Consider the following 17,481-nt stretch of genomic DNA (forward strand, 5'->3'; position numbering starts at 1 on the left):
CGTATCGCCTTATCTTCTTAACTTTACAGCACTCAACACTGTCAGATGATCCTCCAATTAGCTTACTTGGTCTCCATTTCTCAACATTTACCCTGTCTTGTCTGTCTGGCTCACCACCTGTAGCTCCCGCCCTAGCAGGAGTCTGGCCCCCAGTAGACGCTCAATGACTACTCGTTAAATACACGAATGAATGACCAGAGCTGGGATTCTAACCGGGTCAGGCAGGCTCCAAGCCTCTTGCCAATAGGAGCCAATTCCCGATGCTACAGATTTGAGCCAAAAGTGCCACTTGCGGCAGGGGGTTCCAGCACTGAGCCATCCCGACTCCCCAGCGTCTGACTGGTCAGGGGCATAGTACCTCTGCCAAGTGCTTGGCCAGAGAGAGACTCCCAAGACTGCACAGCTTGAGAATAGGGATGGGACCTGAAACTCCAGCCCAGCATTTCCTTCAATACACGGCTGCCTGGTAAAGGCTCTGAAAAGTCCTACAATGCAGAAGCTTGCAAGATCAAGCCTTTTCTAAATCATTGGGACCAAAACAGACTTTCAAAGTTGCTAGATTAGATGATGTCTGAGATGCCACCTAAATTTGTGATCACTGAACCTTGGGTTTTCTCTTGACACAAAGGCAAAGTTATTAACATCAGGCCCCTTGACCACTCACTCCTCTGGCCCAGGGCTAAGAGGCGGCCCAGGGAGGAATTTGCCAGTGAAGGTGGGTCCCATTCCCACTTCTGCAAATGCTTAACTTCCATCTGGACTCCTGTGGGCTCCCCAAGGTGGAGCAGGGATGGGAAACAGCACATGTCTGTGGCCACGGAGGACCCTGGGGTCTAGGAACCTGGGGGTGGGCACATCCCAAGGGCCAGCACGCACAGACTCACAAGGCTGCTGGGGCAGGGAAGGGAACCACGTGGGTGCACAAACCATATGAACTGCACCTGACTTCCATAATGCACATGCCCACTCTAGGAGGGGACACTATTATGCCCATTTTACAGCTAAGGAAACTGAGGCTCGGAGAGAAGAAGTCGCTTGGCCGGGGTTACACAGCTGGCAAGACTGGACTCCAATCCAGCTCTATACACTCCCTTAGCTGCACTGTCCCCGTTGCTCCATGTGGCCCCCCAGGCCCCAGTCCTGGCATCTCCAGGACATGGAGAGGAAGCGTCAGCCACTCTAGGGAGGTGGATATGCAGGTCTACAAGGCTGTGCTACATCCAAAACTTCACAGCCTGGGAACAGGGGCCAGGCCCCCTCCTGCCCACACCCATGGGGTCTGCAAACACTCCTACCCTCCCTGGACGGCAGTTACTGTGGCTTCCAGCTCTGTGAAAGAGGGAACCCAAGTTGGGGAGCCGAGGCAGGACTCCCAGGCGTGCTGACACCTGCTGCAGAGTCTCCGTGGGAAAGCACCGGCCGTCCTCCCAGCCACAGCTAGTGACGGGTACTGCGCCCCGGCCCGGCGCCCCCTTTGCCAGGCCAGGCACCAGGACCCGGGCATCCTTGGCTCCCAGCCCAGGAGCTGGAGAGCAGACCCTGTCCATCTGGTCTGGGGTGTGTGCATAGGCGGCAGGGCCCAGGAGGCTGTGGCAGGCTCAGCCACAGACATACGATAAACACAGCTTTGAGGAAAGCGCGTGAGGACTCCTCCTGGCCCTGCCTGCTGCCCTCAGCTCTCTCGTGAGGCTCTGTCACATGCAAGTGTGTGGGAGGGGCTAGAACCGCAGAGTTGGGAACACCCGTACCCAGGCACAGGTCCATGGGATAGGGAGAGCAAGGGACAGCGTCAGCTCCCTGATGATTGGGGAGGGGGGGTTCCCCCTTTCTGACCCCTCCATCACAGCCTCCTGTCTCAGTTGGTCCCTGAGCCCCGATGCCCTCACACCCGGTGCACCTTCGCCTGGCGTGCTGGATGATTAGGCGGACAATGGGAGCGTCCCAAAGATGCCACTGGATGGGTGCTAATGGTGGAAGTCTGGACACAGTGACAGGCAAGGCTGTGGAGGCACCACCCGCCCACAGACACCATCTGATACCATTAGGATGACCAGTGGGCTGGCTGCTCAGGGACCTCATGCCTGGGGAGAATGTGGGAATTGGGTGCCTCTCCCGCCCACGGCCAGAAAAGCTCCGGGCTGGAAGGAGCCGTGAAGAACCTCACACTCTGCTCAAGCTCCCTCTACACTTCCCTGCCAAACTTAAACACTTGCAGGGACGGGGAGCTCACTACCGCAAATGGGTGCAGCCATCTGTGGTGCTGTGGGAAACAGCCCAGCCCTGTGCTCAGGCCCCCACTGCCACTGACTGGCCAGGGAACTTGACACCTGCTTCCTCATCTGTGAAGTGTGGATAAAGATTCAAATCTCCAAGGGCCAGCAGCACCCAGGACTGAACAAGGGTCTTTGTAGGCAGTGCAACTGTATGTCCTAGGTGGGAGTGGGGGTGGTTATGAGTCTCTCCGGGGTTTGGCGCATGCCCAGATGGTGACACAGCCGGTGGAGCACTGGGCAGAGGGCACCAGGCCAAACGTGACTCAGTTGCTCCAGTCGGCCCCTGGGGCTCACCCCTCCCTCACATTTGTCACCATGAAGACAGGTGGGTCTGGGCAGTTGTCCCCCCTGCCACAGGGTCAGAGACCCAAGGTACTAACCACAGAGCCCTCCCTGAGAGCCATACTTGGCCAGGGACCCAGAGGGGGTCAGCCACCCAGTGCAGGCAAGGGGCCAAGAGGCCAAGGGAACTCAGACCAGCGAGAAGTAACCACAGAGTGCTGCCCTAGGAAACCCGCCCAGCTTGAACTCGGGCCTCCCGTACAGGCCCAGCACAGTGGCCAAGCGGGTCAGTCCCTGGGCCACAGAGAAGAGCAGGAGGGAGCCCCATTCTTGAAGAATGCATGCCAGCAGATCAAGACCCCCCTAGATGGGGGCGTCCAAGGCCCCACGGGCTCTCCGGTGCCTGGCGACTTTCCCAATGATGTCATGGGGGCACAGGGCTAATGCTCCAGGATGAACTCCCTGTTGCTTCCTAAGGTCTTGGTGGTGGCCCGGAACAGTGGCAACGACAAGATCGCTTATGGCGACACTCAGCACCTAAAATTTAGTGGCTCACTTAACCTTCTCAAGGTGCCATTACCATCCTCATTTTTTTTTTTAACGTTTATTTATTTTTGAGACAGAGAGAGACAGAGCATGAATGGGGGAGGGCCAGAGAGAGAGGGAGACACAGAATCCGAAACAGGCTCCAGGCTCTGAGCAGTCAGCACAGAGCCCGACGCGGGGCTCGAACTCACGGACTGCGAGATCCCGACCTGAGCCGAAGCCGGACGCTTAACCGACTGAGCCACCCAGGCGCCCCTGCCATCCCCATTTTTAAGATGAGGCAAACAAGGCACAGAGAGACTAATACACCTGCCCAAGTTCACACAGTTGACGGAGGTGGGACAAAGTCAGACAGCCCCAGGGCCACCATGCTGCTTCTCTTGGGGGAACAGCTGAACTGGATGACGGAGGAGCAAAGGTCTGGGACAACTGGACGTGGGGGTCTACTGCCCGTGGGGCCCTACGTGTTTAGCCGTCTCAGCTAATCCCCACAGGGTCCCCTAGAGATACCAGGTACCTTCATCCCCATTTTACAGCCTGAGTAATGAGGCTTTGAGAGACAGAGCTTCCCGCTCAAGGTCACTTTTCAAGGATTGGAACCTAGTTCTAACTTGGCCCCATGTGACCCTGAAGACAAAACCTTCAGCCCAGGTTTAGGAAGGCCTCTCAAAGCTGCACAACGTACTTAGGACACACTTTGCCCCCATCGGCTGCCCCAAATTCCAGCAACCACCCTGCCAGGGGGTGGCACTCTCCTCTCCACGTATAGCGAGGACACTGAGGTCCAGGGAGGTTGCACCCTTGGGCCCCTGTAGCCCTCTGCTCTCCCCCCTGGGCCTGGAAAGCCAAGGCCAGGGCTTCTGGGAGGGGGAAGGCAGAGGCCTGAGGACAGGGCAGAGACCTGAGAGGTCTCTCTCGTCTCTCATTGTTGTCATTGTCGTGCTCATCTCCAGAGTTAGTTTAAGTGGCCCTGAGCCTGGGGAGCCAGCCTGGAGCCATTAGCTGCGAACCGCCAGCCTCTTTCAGGGAGCTGGAGCTGGGCTGGCTTCCAGACAGCGAGGCCCCCGCCCCGGGCCGCCTCCCTGTAATGCAGAGCCCTGTCCTCCGATGCCCAGAGGCCCCGCCGGCTTCTCTGGGGCTACGCTTTTATCTCTGCCTGCCTGCGGCTGCCAAGCACGCACAGACTGTGTGAGCCCGAGCCTGCAGCCGCTCAAGAGCCAGGTGCTCACGCCACTGACCTCCACACCACAGCACAAGTGAGGCAGGAGGAGGAAGGGGTAGGTTCTGCCAGAGCCCAGGCGGCCCCGGCTCTCCCCAGGGGGGAGGCAGGATGAAGCACCCAATCCTCCCCTTCCCCCCCTACTGCTGCCGGTTGTTACAAGTCGTCTCCGGGCCTCAGTGCACCCATCTGCCCGCCGTGGAGATCATATGACAAAGACGAACGTTTATACGGGCCAGGCGCTATGCTAGACGCTTTACTGCATTAACTCCTTAACGTTCACAACTGCCCCTCAACATACACACTACGGCCATCCGCTTTTTCTAGGTAAGGAAACCGGGGCAGACACCCCAGTTCACACAACCAGAGGGGAACGAAGCCAGGATTCTCCCCAGGTAAACCGGCCTTGCTGTCTCTGTGGGTCCTGACGCCCTAGCGGACCGTGGGCTCGGCAGTGGCAGGGATGAGGCTGGCACCCGGCAGGGGTCACATACTGGTGTCCCAAACTCCTGCCACACCCTCAGCCCTGCTCCCCAGCAGCCCGGGCCTGACCCCAGAATCTGCAGGGCTCCGCAAGGGCCTCGAGGAACGCCTGGTGAGGCATGCCGACCGGCGGAGGGTAAGCCTGGAGAGGCGGAGGCCCAGCCAGCCCCTCCCCGCTGTTCGAGGGACCCCTCTGTGCCAGCCCTGCCCCACTTCCCACTCGCCATCTGCCTGGTCCCTGGGCGCCTGCGTCCCTGATGATGTGCTCACGTGATGCCCCATCTGCCGTGAATCAGAAGGCAGGGTCCACAGGGCCTCCCCGAGGACGGGACTGCGGGTGCCAGGCCCGCTCGGGCTCTGGTTCAGGGGGAGGGGCGGCACTGGGCTTCGGGGCTGTGTTGCCACATTTTCCCATCTCCCCACCTGCACCCCGGACACCCCCACTGCCTCCTCCACGCCCTGCCTCAGAGCCCTGCCCCGACTCTTCCCCCCTGCCGTGTAGAAGCCCACCTGTGCCTGCATCCCCCAAACGGGCACTGCCCCCAGCACCCACCACCCAGCACTTACCACCCACACCCACACCCACACGCGGCTCTTGCTGAGGATGAAGCAGCCTGTGGCCCGGCTCAGCTGGAGCACGGTCCACGTGGCCCCTTCGCGGCTGTGCCTGCCCCCCCCCACCCCTCCCGTCTCTGTCCTGCCCGGCCCTGCTAGGAAGGCGATCCCCGCAGCACAGAGACCCCACCACCGCTCTGCTGCCTCTTTCACCCGCTGTCCCTTCAGCTGAGCGGCCACCTCCCCCTCCGTCCCCACAGCCATGAAGCTGCCTTTCAAGCAAGAGCCCTGAGCCCTACAGCCTGGGCTTCGGGCAGCCAGGCCACGGCGCATCATAGCCCTGCCCTCCCCATCCTGCTGGGGTCACAGCCAGAGCACCCAGCCCCCACCCAGCACCCATCTGACCTGGCTGTTGGCTGCTGTGCTGCCCACGTCATCCTGCCATCCCTCCTCCGCAGAGCAGATCGAGACCTGCCAGCCTGGCCCTGCAGGCCCCATAAAGTGACTCGTGCCAGGTCTCCAGGGCCATCACCTGCCCCATTTCCAGGCTCGCATCATTCCGAGCCCTTCTCTATGCAACTGCCTCTGCCCGAAATGCCCCGCGCCCCACCCTCCCAGAGGCACACCAGCCCTCTCCGCCACTCTCCAAGCCCAGCCGGGTCCTCCCAGCCCAGAAAGTTCTCTCCCCCTCTTGGCAATATTTTGACACTCCTCCGCCTCAGGTCCTAGCTATCTTGTTTGTCCGTGTCCCTGACACGATGGGGTGTCATGGCCAGGCTGACCAGCCCCTGCCCAGCGGCCCAGGGCCCTGAAGCCAGCAGCAAGAGTGTGCACAGGCCTCCCGGCACAGTGTCTCCCTCACAGGCTGGGCCTGGGGTGGTGTCCTTCACAAGCCGACACTCTCGGAGCCAAGCCCCAGGACCACTGGAGGCAGGGCATCTATCATCATGCCTACACACCCATTTAGCAGCTGAGACAACTGAGGCCCAAAGAGAGAGGCAAGGCAAGGTGCTATGACTGAGGTGGACCCGTATCTCAGGTCCCCAGGGTCCCCACAGCAAAGGGGGATTTGGTCCGGCCTCAAAACGAGTCCAACCTCTAGATGTCGGCAGAGAAGGTCCCCTAGGACCCTGGCCTGGGCTGGGGAACCAACTCAGCAGCTAGCGGCTCTCACTGCCAGGAGATGCTTCTTCCCACTCAGTCTCCAACCCCAAGAAAGCACCTCCGCCCTCAGGGTACCCACAGTGAGGGGGCAGGGGGCCCTGGCCTTGGGTCTGGGCCACCCATGGGTTCTAAGACACCTTGTTTATCTCATTCACTGCCCCCACCCCCAGGATATCATACACACAGCAGGCACTCAATAAATGTTCAGGTGAATAACTTCTTTGGCCCTCTGGAGCTGCAGAGGCTGTTCTTACCCACCCGCCTGGGCCAGGCCGGGACTGCTCCGGGCAGGATGGGCACTGGGGGGTACGGCGAGAGGTGCCCGTCTCAGTATATGCCCCCCAACCCTCCTCAGTAAAATGAGCACCAGGTCCTCCTCTGGGGCCACCCGAGACCTCAGCTCGGCACCGCAGGAAGGAGGCTGGTTGGGGAAGAGGGAAACACAGGATCCAGCAGATCCCCCAGGGCGGGCGCTGCGGTAGCACCTGGAGAGAAAGCCCTAGCAGTTCCACACAGATGGGGGCACCGGGGTCTGGAGGTTAGTGGGCAGGGGGCTCCAGCCTCAGCTTCCACTGCCCCATGTATCCGCCTAGTTCTCAGGACCCTCTCTCACCCCCCACGTTCAGACCCCATGGCCGGGACTACCTCCTCCCGAAAGTGGCCTGTGTGGTGAAGAGCCAGACTGCCCCTGGCTCACTTGGGGACCCGGGACCCAGCCCTGGACATCTGTGAGCAAAACTGTCCACGAGGGTCCTGTCCTCCCTCGGACTGGACCCCGGTTCTTTATCCCCGGACTTGGTACCTGACGTTGGGGAAGCCACCTGAGAGCCTTAGCTCTCCCATCTGTGCAGTGGGAGCAGGAATGGGGAGTTGTCTCACAGCCCAGAGAGCAGACCCCAGCTTGCTGGGTCCTGTGACGATACCACTCTGAGCCTCAGTTTCTCTAGTTAACAAAGGACTGGCGGCTCTGAGAGATTCCATCCTGTGGGGCCCCGTTCCCTTCTCAGACACCTCCCTGTCCGTCTACCCCCAACACTGGAGACCCCGCACAGCAGCGTTCATCCGGGCTGGCTGCCCCCAAGAGGCCTCCCCCTACCCTCTGCCGCACACCTCCCTCCTCCCTCCTGCTGTCACACCCTTGATCTGGTACCTGGTGCCGGAGGAAGGTCCTGTGTGGGACCAGGCAGCTGGAACGCCTTTCAAGTCCCACTTCAGAGGCTTAGCCCCCCAGCCAGGGTCAGGCTGCCCCCAGTGGGCAGGCTGGTGAGTGTGGGAGGCACCCAGCTCCTCTCTTGCAGCAGAGCAAGGCGGGCAGGCAGCTGCGGAGGCAGGCGAGGCGGCAAGGCTGCGACTGTTTGTGGGGGGACGGCCCCCTCCTGCCCCAGTCGGGCTCCTCCCTCTTCCCTAGCTTGGCTGGGATGACGGGACCATACGTGAGTCACGGATTTCTCAGAGGGGGCAGGGCTGAGAGAGCTCAGGCGGTGACCCTGGGGGATGCCCGTGACTCAGCGCTGGGCAAGGGGGCACCTCAGCCTCACCACCCACCGATCCTGGCAGACAGGTGCCAGGCTTCGCGGACAGACAGCCCCGCCTGGGGATAACTCTGCCTCCCCGCCCTCCATCTGTCGCTTCCCAGGGCTCTTCTCCCCAAAGTTCCCGCAGAGAGGCTAGGGTTGCCATGGTGACAGGCCACTCAGATGCTGCCCACCGCACTGCCCCCCCCCCCGGCCCCGCCTCAGGCCCAGGCGACAACTGCCCCTTCCTGAAGGAGAGTCCAGCCTCCTTAGCAGCAGACAGGAGCCGGCGCTGACCGGCAGAGCGGAAGGCACTGGGGGAGGGGGGGTGTCAAGTGGCTTGGCATGTGGCCACCCAGGCCACGCACAACTGACCAGCTGACCTTGAGACTTCCTTGAACCTCAGTCCTCACAGCAAAGGGACTCATCTCGATGCTTCCCGGGTTCCAACATTCTAAGACTCCCTTTCTAGATTCTGAGACCCCAGGGGCTTCCGGAAAGGTCCCTGTTAGTACATCTGCTGGGCCAAAGGGGAAACTGAGGCCCGGGTGAAGAATCACTCCTGCTGGCTCCAAAAGCTCAAGGGGAGAAACTGGGATTGGGGCTGATGCCTACATTCCCTTCTGGCCACTGGCCTCTGTCAGCAGCTCCCTCCCACGGCTAAGGTTAATAGCCACCCTAGGAGTCAGGAAGCTTCGGATGGCTCATGGCCCGCCCTGCGCCCTGTGGAGCAGGGACTCCCTGTCGTCTCTCATCCCCACACGACTCCCAAGTCAAAGGTGCTGTAAGAATTTCACAACATAATGAGGGTAAGTGGTGACAGCAATAATAATAACAGTAATAATAATGATTACATTTACTGACCACTTACTACATTCCAGAATCTTGCCTCACACCACACCATCACCATAGCACCACAGGACAGTGGCGAGGAGGAAAACACATTGCTCAGGCCAGTGCCCGGCACTTGATGAGCCCTCAGTAAATATTGGCCGTGAATGTGGCGACGACAAAGGGAGAGCACAAGGCTGAGAAATGCAGCTCAGAGAAGGGAATTAACTTGCCCAAGGCCACAGAGCTGGGAAGTGGCAGAGTGGGGATGCAGGCCCGGGACATCTGGCTGCACATGGCTCTCCCGACCACTCATGAATCCAGCCTCCCCAGACCTCTGGCGTGGGGCCTGGGCACAGCAGGTGCTCAGGGCACCGTAGGCCCCTTCTCTTGTGCGGGGATCTGCATTCTAAAAGAGAGACCTGAAAAAGTCACGTGATATAGCACGAATGGAAGTTTTTTAGGCAGTCCAGGAGGCCGGGGATCTGCTGCGGGGGAAATGCAGCCCTCACTTGCCTGCATAGATCCTGCTGCAGGGAGGAGAAAGGCAATAAAGCTCATGGTGAGGTGCAGGGAGGCCCTGGGGTCAGAGCTTCCAGTGAGCAGCGCTCTGCTCTCCAAGTGATCAGCCCCCTGGCGGCCTGTGGCGGATGCCCAGGGCAGGCGGGCACTGTAGGCACTTGCTCATTGCTGGGCCTGGAGGGGCAGTTCACACTTGGCGGGACGAGGTGGAGGGAGGGGGGAGGGGGCAGGAAACAACAGAGAAGAAAAGTGGGTTATCCAGGAAAGGATGCGGGGTCCCTGACATGCAGTGTTCCTGAGCAAGTTACCACCTCTAAGCCTCAGGGTCTCCAAGGTCTGTCCTTCAGGGCCAGGCCACTGGTAGCTGGGGCAGCCTCAGTTGTTCCCCGGGGGCCACGCCGGCAGGGAAGCAGTTCCTCCCGAGACACACACACACACACACACACACACACACACACACCACAGAGGGTGCTGACCAGCGGGACGTGGGTGGAGTGTTGGGGGCGCCACTCTCTCCGCATGAGGCAGGGGCACCCTAAGCTGGACATCTGAGCGAGGGACTCAGAAGCCAGGAGCCAACTGCCACTCTGGCCACACAGGAAAGGCCTATGTGGTGGGCCGGCCAGGGTAGCAGAGAGCTTGCCAAAGCTCTGTCTGCCCTGTCACCACCGGGCTTCTCAGAGACCTACTACGTGCTGGGCACTGTGCCAGCCTCCAGAGCAGGGATGGGCAGCAGGCCCACCCAGCCCCGAGTCTGGCTCACATCAGGGTGATGTTGGGAGTTCGTTACTGGTATCGCAGAGCTCCCAGCCTCAAAAATGAGCAACCAAGTAAATTATTATTAGTTACAATAGTACCTATTATTAGTACTAATAACAGGACTGCTAAGAGGTAATGTGTCCATAAGACTCACTGTGTAAGATGCTCTGTTCTATGTGGATCATTCTCATTTCATCCCCCCCAATACCTGTGGGCTGGGTGCCACTGGTATTTTAGAGACGCAGAGTAATTCCGCGAGGAAAAGCCTGGTTTGGACTCTAAGGATTTACACCGGCAGTGTGGACAGAGGGCAGGTCTGGTGGGGCGTGGAGAACATGGAGGCAGAGGGAGGTGTTGGGGGGACACTTTGATCCAAGAAACCAGAAGCAGGGCTAGGACCCTTACCCCACACACATGAAGACAGAGGGAGAGAAGAGATGTTAGGAACTGCCTTGAAGATTGGGCGGGTGCTGGATGGGGTACAGAGCTGGCAGGCAGGGAAGAGGCTGCTCTTGGATACGGCAGAATGGGGGTGCCCCTGTGACATGTGGGGAAGCCTTCCAACAGGCCCCTGGAAACACATCGCTGGGGCTCAGGGGCTCAGGGCTGGGATCCCCTAAGCTCAGAGAAGGTCACGTGCATTACTGACTGGTGACAGAGGCCAGAGGAGGGGGAGGGAGTGCCAGAAGGTGAAGGTGCAAAAGGGTCTTCATTTTGAGGGATGGAGGAGAGGCTGGAAGCCCGGGCTCTGGGCTCAGGCCAACTAGCTTCTCCTCCCGCCTCCGCCAGCTGGGTGACTCAGGCACCGTCTCTCCAGCCATCCACCTTCTCCCCTATAGAGTGGAGACAATGCTGATAATAATTAACAAGGCCACATGCATAAAGCAACACAGCCCAGGCACGAATGAGCACCCCTGATGTGTTTGCAAGGGCTTGACTATCCAGAGCAGGCTGAACATGAAACAGACACAGGGCTGCGACCACGCGTGGCCCCCAGGACAGGGATAAGCCGACCGAGCTCCACGGAGCCCACTGTGACAGAGCCGGGAGGAGAGGCTCTACCCTTCTCCGTCTCTCAGCCCCCAGCCAGGGCCATGTGAGTGAGCCTTAAAGACGGTGAAGAGCTGTGCCCACCTGTGGGAAGGGTCACGGGCAACCGTCACCTGCATGGCGGTGGGTTTTTATTGGACGAGAGCACTTGCAGCCCAGGCTTCTCCCTTTGCAAGCTGAGTGGCCTCATCAAGCATTGAGCACCACGCCTGACCGTAGTAGGTGCTTGATAAATAATGGCCAATGTCGTTGCGGTTATCATAAGGTCAACACAAATGCCAAAGGCCTGGCCCTCCACAGTTTGTGAAGTCTGCTCACGTCCAGCATCTCCTCTACAAAACAGTGGTGATTGTTCCCATTTAACAGAGATGGAAACGGAGGCTCAAAAAGAGAACCTTCCCGAAGCCTCACAGAACATCAGCAGCAGAGCCAAGACTTGAACCTGGGGTCCCGGGATCCAGACCATGTGCTTTGTGGCCAGTACTCCCAGACACCTCCCTGTTCATTCCCGTGGGAAAGCCTCCTGGCCACAGGCGCGGGGGCAGCTGTAGCCCCATGATAACACCATCTCCCGTCACACCCGCCCCAGGGCCCGGCAGGGATGGCATTGCCCATGTGACTCAGCCGCCCTCACAAAGGGAGCTGTGTGCCCTGTGCCTTAGGCCTGCCTCCCCCACCCGTGCTCATCCCCTGGCTGGAGGAGGAACAGGGAGTCCGACATAGCCAAGACTTGGGGAGAGCAAGCGGCACTGTAGGCCATCAAAATGTGACAAATCTAATAGAGATTCAAGCCCAGGCTTGGGATGTAAGAGGTCGGTGCCAGCTTCCAGAGGGAAGGCAAGGCCAGGCACACAGGAGGGTAGAGACCGCCCAGGTTCCACGCCTGTTTTTCTGAGACCTTATTTGGAGCTCCAAGAACAGACTCAACCCAGCTGGCTCCCTTGGGGGTGGAGCTGAGGCACCTGCCCACATTTACCTGCATCAGATTTCAAAAGCTCTGGAGCTTGTGGTCAGGGAAAAGACACTCCCCGATTGCCAGCAGGGCTCCTGAGTCTACACCTGTCCCCAGCACTGCTCTTTTCCCACCCCTTCCCCCAGAAGTCTTGAGACGCAGAACCCATGCACCCCTACTGAGCACGGTGTGCCAGGCAAGTGACTTGTGTTTTCCTCCCACAACTCTAACAAGGAGGCCTTGCCCCATGTGCTGGAGGAGGAGACTGAGGCTCAGAGGGGAAAGGGAGCCAGCCCAAGGTCACACAGGATTTGAGCCAGGATCTAACTTCAAGGCCTGAAACTCCTCCAGTCCCTCCTTCCTGGTTCCAGTAGCATCTTGACCTCATGCGATCAAGAAGTGGCCTTGGGCCCAGCACAGACAGGCAGGCAGACAGACAGCCCCCCACCCCCACGGTCACCCTGTTCCTGTCCTGCCGGGAGGGGACCGCTACAGAAGGCAAGTGCTTATAGAGTGCAGGCTGGCTGGGCATCCAGGGACCGCCCCTGCTGACCTCGCCAGGAGGCAGGCACACCTAGGTGCCCAGCGGCCTGAGACAGAAGGTAGACAGAGCTGCCACCCCCTCTTTCCAGGCATGACGGAATGTCTGACCTCACCCAGCCTCCAGTCGCAGTTGGCAAGAGGGTTGGATCCAGCCAGAACAGGCCTGGAAGGTCATTCTGGCCACACTCCCGCCTCTCAGCCTTCAGAAGCCCCTGAGCCCAGGGCAAGGATGGGCCCACCAAAGATGGACCCCAAGCTCTCTCCCCACCCCACTTCCATGCCCGGCCAGCCCAGACCACTCTTGCCATGGGAAACAGGTGCAGGGACAGGCATGTAGAGGCCTGGATTCCTCAAGGGAGGCCCTAGCCATCTGTAAACATCAGCCCCCCGCCCCTTTGTAGCTCCGGAGGTTGGCGCTAGGTGGGCTGGGTGGCGCCTTCCCACTTGGCCTCCGGAGCCAGCAGTACAGCCCCTCCTCAGAGTGACAGCTGGGAGGGACCGCTCTTCCCCTTGGAACCTCGGGTGCCCTGCTCAGGCCTGGGGGAGACCCAGCGACTGGGAGGCTCCAAACTGCCCCTCGCTCCACCTAGACGCCTCCCAGCACGGTCCCAGAGTCCTTCAAATAGCACAGCACGAAACCCAACACCAAATTGTTCCCCTCTGAGCTTTCTGTGCCTCAGTGTCCCCAGGTGTAAAATGGGGACACCAGGCCTTCTCACAGCAACAACAGGTGTTGTCACTACCCCAGGCTCTCTTTTAAAGGCAACTTCCCTCAATGGGGTGAGGGGTAGTACCCGGAAGAGACTTCTAACTCCTCCTCCTCCCTGTTCAGACGGGAGGGCTGGGACAGGCCACCAGCTGATGTCTCCACGGCTGTGCCCCTTCTGTCAGCAACCCCCTGGGCCCTGGCCTGTGAGGTTTGGGCGGCAGCTGCTTGGACACCCAAGACTTAAGCCAGAGGCCTCTGGTCCAGCAGTGAGGCGTTGTAGCTCCCGGGCCAAGGGAGGCAAATGCGGCCCGGAGAGGTCTGGCGAGTACCCATCAGGTGGCACGGCAGTGTACAAAGAGGCAACATTTGCTTTGTCTTGACGATGACTACGTGCCATCTCACTTGACTGCCATAGGGTCCCCTGGGCCCGGGATCTCGCCTTTGCACGGGGCTGTGCAACGGTGCTGGCTGCAGGAGGCCCACCTGGAGAGTCCACAGGAGGGGGCCGCAGTTTCCTCACCCGGGAATCCGGCTTGCACGGCTTCTCTTTCAGTAAAACAAGGAGCCGGGGTTGGACATGTTTTGTGGACAGCCCACAGAGCACCCCACAGTGCCTCCCGGGAGCACCGCCTTCTGCACATGCCTCCTTCCCAGCAGCCAGGCAGCTGCCGGGGTCCCCCCTAAGTGCGGGGGCGCAGCTGGCTCAGGAGGCATAATGGAGCACAAATGACAGCCACTCACTAGTGAGGGCTGGCTAATTAACAGAGGGCTCGTGGGGGGCCCATTTTGCCGCCCACACACCGCAAGGGAGCAGAGTGGGTAGGAGCAGAGCTGGCCAGGAGCCAGGCTCCTCCCATCTGCAGCCACCCGCTTCTTGTCTGGCTGATGTGTGGGGCTGGGAGACCGGGAAGGCTGTGGGGTGGGGGCACGGGGTGGGGGGGACCTGCTCCACTCTGTTTTCAGACCGTGGCCCTTGCCCAGCCCCCTTGCCCAGCCCCCCTCTGGGTGCAGAAACCACCCAGAGAAGGAAAGCCTGGACCTAGAGCCCAGGAGGCACAGCAGGGCCGGGGCCTTGCCTCCACGGCGGCTCTCCTGTCCCCGTGTATCCTCAGCCACCATATAGGGGTCTCATCGCAGAGGCCTGAGGGGTCCGGAGAGAGGCAAAGAATCCTGGGCGTGGGCCCGGTCCCCTCCACTCAGCTGACCAGGGCGAGGCTGCCTTTCTCTTCCTTGTCAAAAGTCACATAACCTGGGCCAGCCTGCTCCCAAACCGGTTTCCCCTGGGATCCCAGGAGGAAACAGGCTGTGGGTGGCTGGAAGCAGGCAGAGGCCCTGGGTGCAGCCTCCTGCCTCCCCACATAAGCATTAGGGCTCCAGCCTCACCTTGGACCTCAACCTTATGTAGTCGCCCCGCCAGCTTCCCTGTGCCAAAATGACCACCACGCCTGCTCGGCAAAGGTTGACCTCAGGACAGCCAGGGCCTCCGAATCAACCCAGGACCCTGTGCAGACCAAGGGCCAGGCCTCCCACATGTCCTCAGGGCATTGAACTAGGCCTGAGAGCCTGCCGAGGTCAAGCAGGCCAGGCTGGGAGTCAAACTCTGCTGAATTTTCCTGTCCCGTCCTCCACCATAAACAGCCAACAGCAGCTTCTTACCTCTGAGTCTGGGCACGCCAGGCGCCAATGGCCGGACTCTGCCTCCTCCCCTTCCACCTTCTCCTAGGGCTCACGGGCACCCAGCGGGAGCCTGTCTGGGCAAGCTGTCCCAGGTAAGGCCCCGCCTGCCTGTCTTGCCATTTCCGGTTGGCTGCCACCTCCCTCTGTCATTCCTGGATTTCCCGGCAGGCGCTGACCTGGCCCCACTGGGTGCTGAGCGCCCTCGCCCCTGGCCTCAGCCTTCCGTGGGTTTTCGGCACTTCTACTGAACGCGTGGGCTGCTGGCCCACCCATGGCCCCCGGACGAGCCTGGGGGAGTCACCTCTGGGGGATACTGCCCCATCATATGTAATTACCACCTCTGTGAGTTCCCTCCTGCCTCCTTCCTGAGCTCAGGCTCCACCTGAAGCCTGGGCCAAGGCTCACCTGCCTATAATAAAAACAAGTCAGCAGACCGAAGCTGGCTGGAGGCTGGAGGTGAGGGGGTGCGGTGGGAGGATGGGGAATGGGGTACACAGTCTCTACTCTCAGAACATCCAGCCTCCTGCAGGACACAAAGCAGGAACTGAGTCAGACAAAAGGTGGGGGCAGGGATGGGAGCTTCTTCCTAAGGAGTGGGGGGCAGCTGCTCCAGATACCCACGGGGGTACAGAGGCAAGTGGTCCAGGCAGGCTCTGCCCCATCTAAGAGGCTCCCATGGGGGCCCTGGGAACACCCCTCCCAGCCTCCTCCTGGACCACTGGCCCCTAGGCCTGCCTGGCCAGCCCCAGCCCCAGCCCCAGCCCCACCCTTTGGCCTCACCTCAGACCTCCAGTTCTCCGGGCACGGAGGTCTTTTCAAGGTTCTTACAGCCAGGAACCCCTTTCCCCAGGTGACTTCTGATTCCAGCCCCCACCTCCGGTATCCTTAGTATCGAGACCTGAGCCATCACCTCTTCCAGGAAGCCACCAAGGCATCAACTCACTCAACAAAGCCTGTATGCTGTGCCGCTGTGGACTGCCCTGTGCCCTGGGAAACTTCCCTCGCCTCTCCCCTCCTCTCTATCTGTGTGCCCTGCCAGGTCACCAAACCCGAGCCCCGGCACAGGCCCAGATGCAGAGAAATTCTGAGTGACTGGTGGATGACAGAGGAAGTGTGGGAAGATGGAATGGCTGATGAGCAGGTGGGAAAGCAGACAGGTGGATGGACTCAGCCATGCATTTAGCGAGTGCTTATTGAGGACCTGTTGCATGTTGGGCACTGTTCTGGGCTCTGGGGATACATCAGTGAACAAAATGCAAAAATCTCTGCCCTCTTAGAGCTGGAGGGGGAGATAAAGAATTAATTAATAAGCAAATAAATGTGAAATATATCCAGTGGTAAGAACTATGGAGCAAAGTAAAGCAAGTGGAGGGGAAAGAGATGGAAGAGAAGGCTTGGTTTCACCTCTCTCTGAGCACGGGCTGAACATGGCAAGGGAGGCCGACTGCACAATGTCTGGAGTGAGAGCATTCCAGGTGGCAGGGACAGCACATGCAAAGGTCCGGTGGTGGGTGGGCACTTGCTGTACCTAAGGAACAAGGAGGAGGTGGGCAGAGCTGAATGAAAGAAGCAAGGTAGACATGAGAGGAGGGAGGTGAAAAAAAGCCGGATAGACAGATGGACAGAAAGGGAATGGGGTGGAGCCAGGTCTGGACAAGTGTTAGAGAACTCCAATCCCAAGGGTTAGGCCCTATTGGCCACAGCTCAGACCCACTGGAGTTCCTCAGATCACCCCCTCACCTCTCTTCCCTGGGCAAATTTCCAGCTGCTATACCGCCTCTGCTCTGCCCATGGGCACACACGCATGTGCTTTGCTCAGCAGGAAGCTGCGGGCCCCTGCCACCCCCATGGGCTGAGCACAGATGAGGGGACACTAGAGAGACAAACAGGCCTGCAGGAAGACGGCCTGACTCTCAAAGCCCCAGGATTTCCCCAGGGCCCTGAACGCTGTACCCACAGCCCCAGAGATGCCATCCACCCTGATAAGGACACCAGGGGAGTCCCAGTGACTCCTTGTATACCCGTTGGTGACTCCCCTACTCCCGACACCCAAGCTCCATACCCGCACCCTACTCTGCCCTCAGGCCCCCTGACAATGATGCAATTGCCAAGCCCGACCAAGACAGATGGGGCTGGGACTGGAGCCTTGGGCTCCACCCTCATTCGCTGGCGCACTGGGTAGTTGCTTAACCTCTCTGTGCCTTAGGTCATCTATTAAATGAGAACACATGCCTTTGCCCTGCTTGCCTTCCAGAGGAAAAGGGATGGGGTCAGCAACGTGCCCTGCCAGAGGAGGTATCTGAGGAGTATGTGTGGGGCTGGGGGCTTGGTCTCAAGGACTGCCCCACCCCCATCCAGGACTCCTCCTCACTCCACCCTATGAGATAGGACCCACTTTTTAC

At 59.8% G+C, this 17,481-nt stretch overlaps 1 protein-coding gene across 5 annotated transcripts in view; it reads right to left on the reverse strand.

Annotated features, from left to right (window-relative positions):
* ADGRG1 (adhesion G protein-coupled receptor G1) overlaps window positions 1-15,283 on the reverse strand; it is a 39,254-nt gene extending 23,971 nt beyond the window's left edge. The window contains exon 1 of one of the 5 annotated variants that reach the window (XM_032591267.1): window positions 15,059-15,283. The gene's annotated coding sequence lies outside the window, so the exon portion shown is untranslated. Of the gene's footprint in view, window positions 1-7,672; window positions 7,944-15,058 lie in introns of those variants that run through there. The other 4 variants (XM_030297914.1, XM_030297917.1, XM_030297915.2 and 1 more) reach the window with 4 other exon arrangements.
* Window positions 15,284-17,481: the final 2,198 nt, after the last annotated feature.

This window comes from Lynx canadensis, chromosome E2 (assembly GCF_007474595.2).
Source record: "Lynx canadensis isolate LIC74 chromosome E2, mLynCan4.pri.v2, whole genome shotgun sequence".
NCBI lineage: Eukaryota > Metazoa > Chordata > Mammalia > Carnivora > Felidae > Lynx > Lynx canadensis.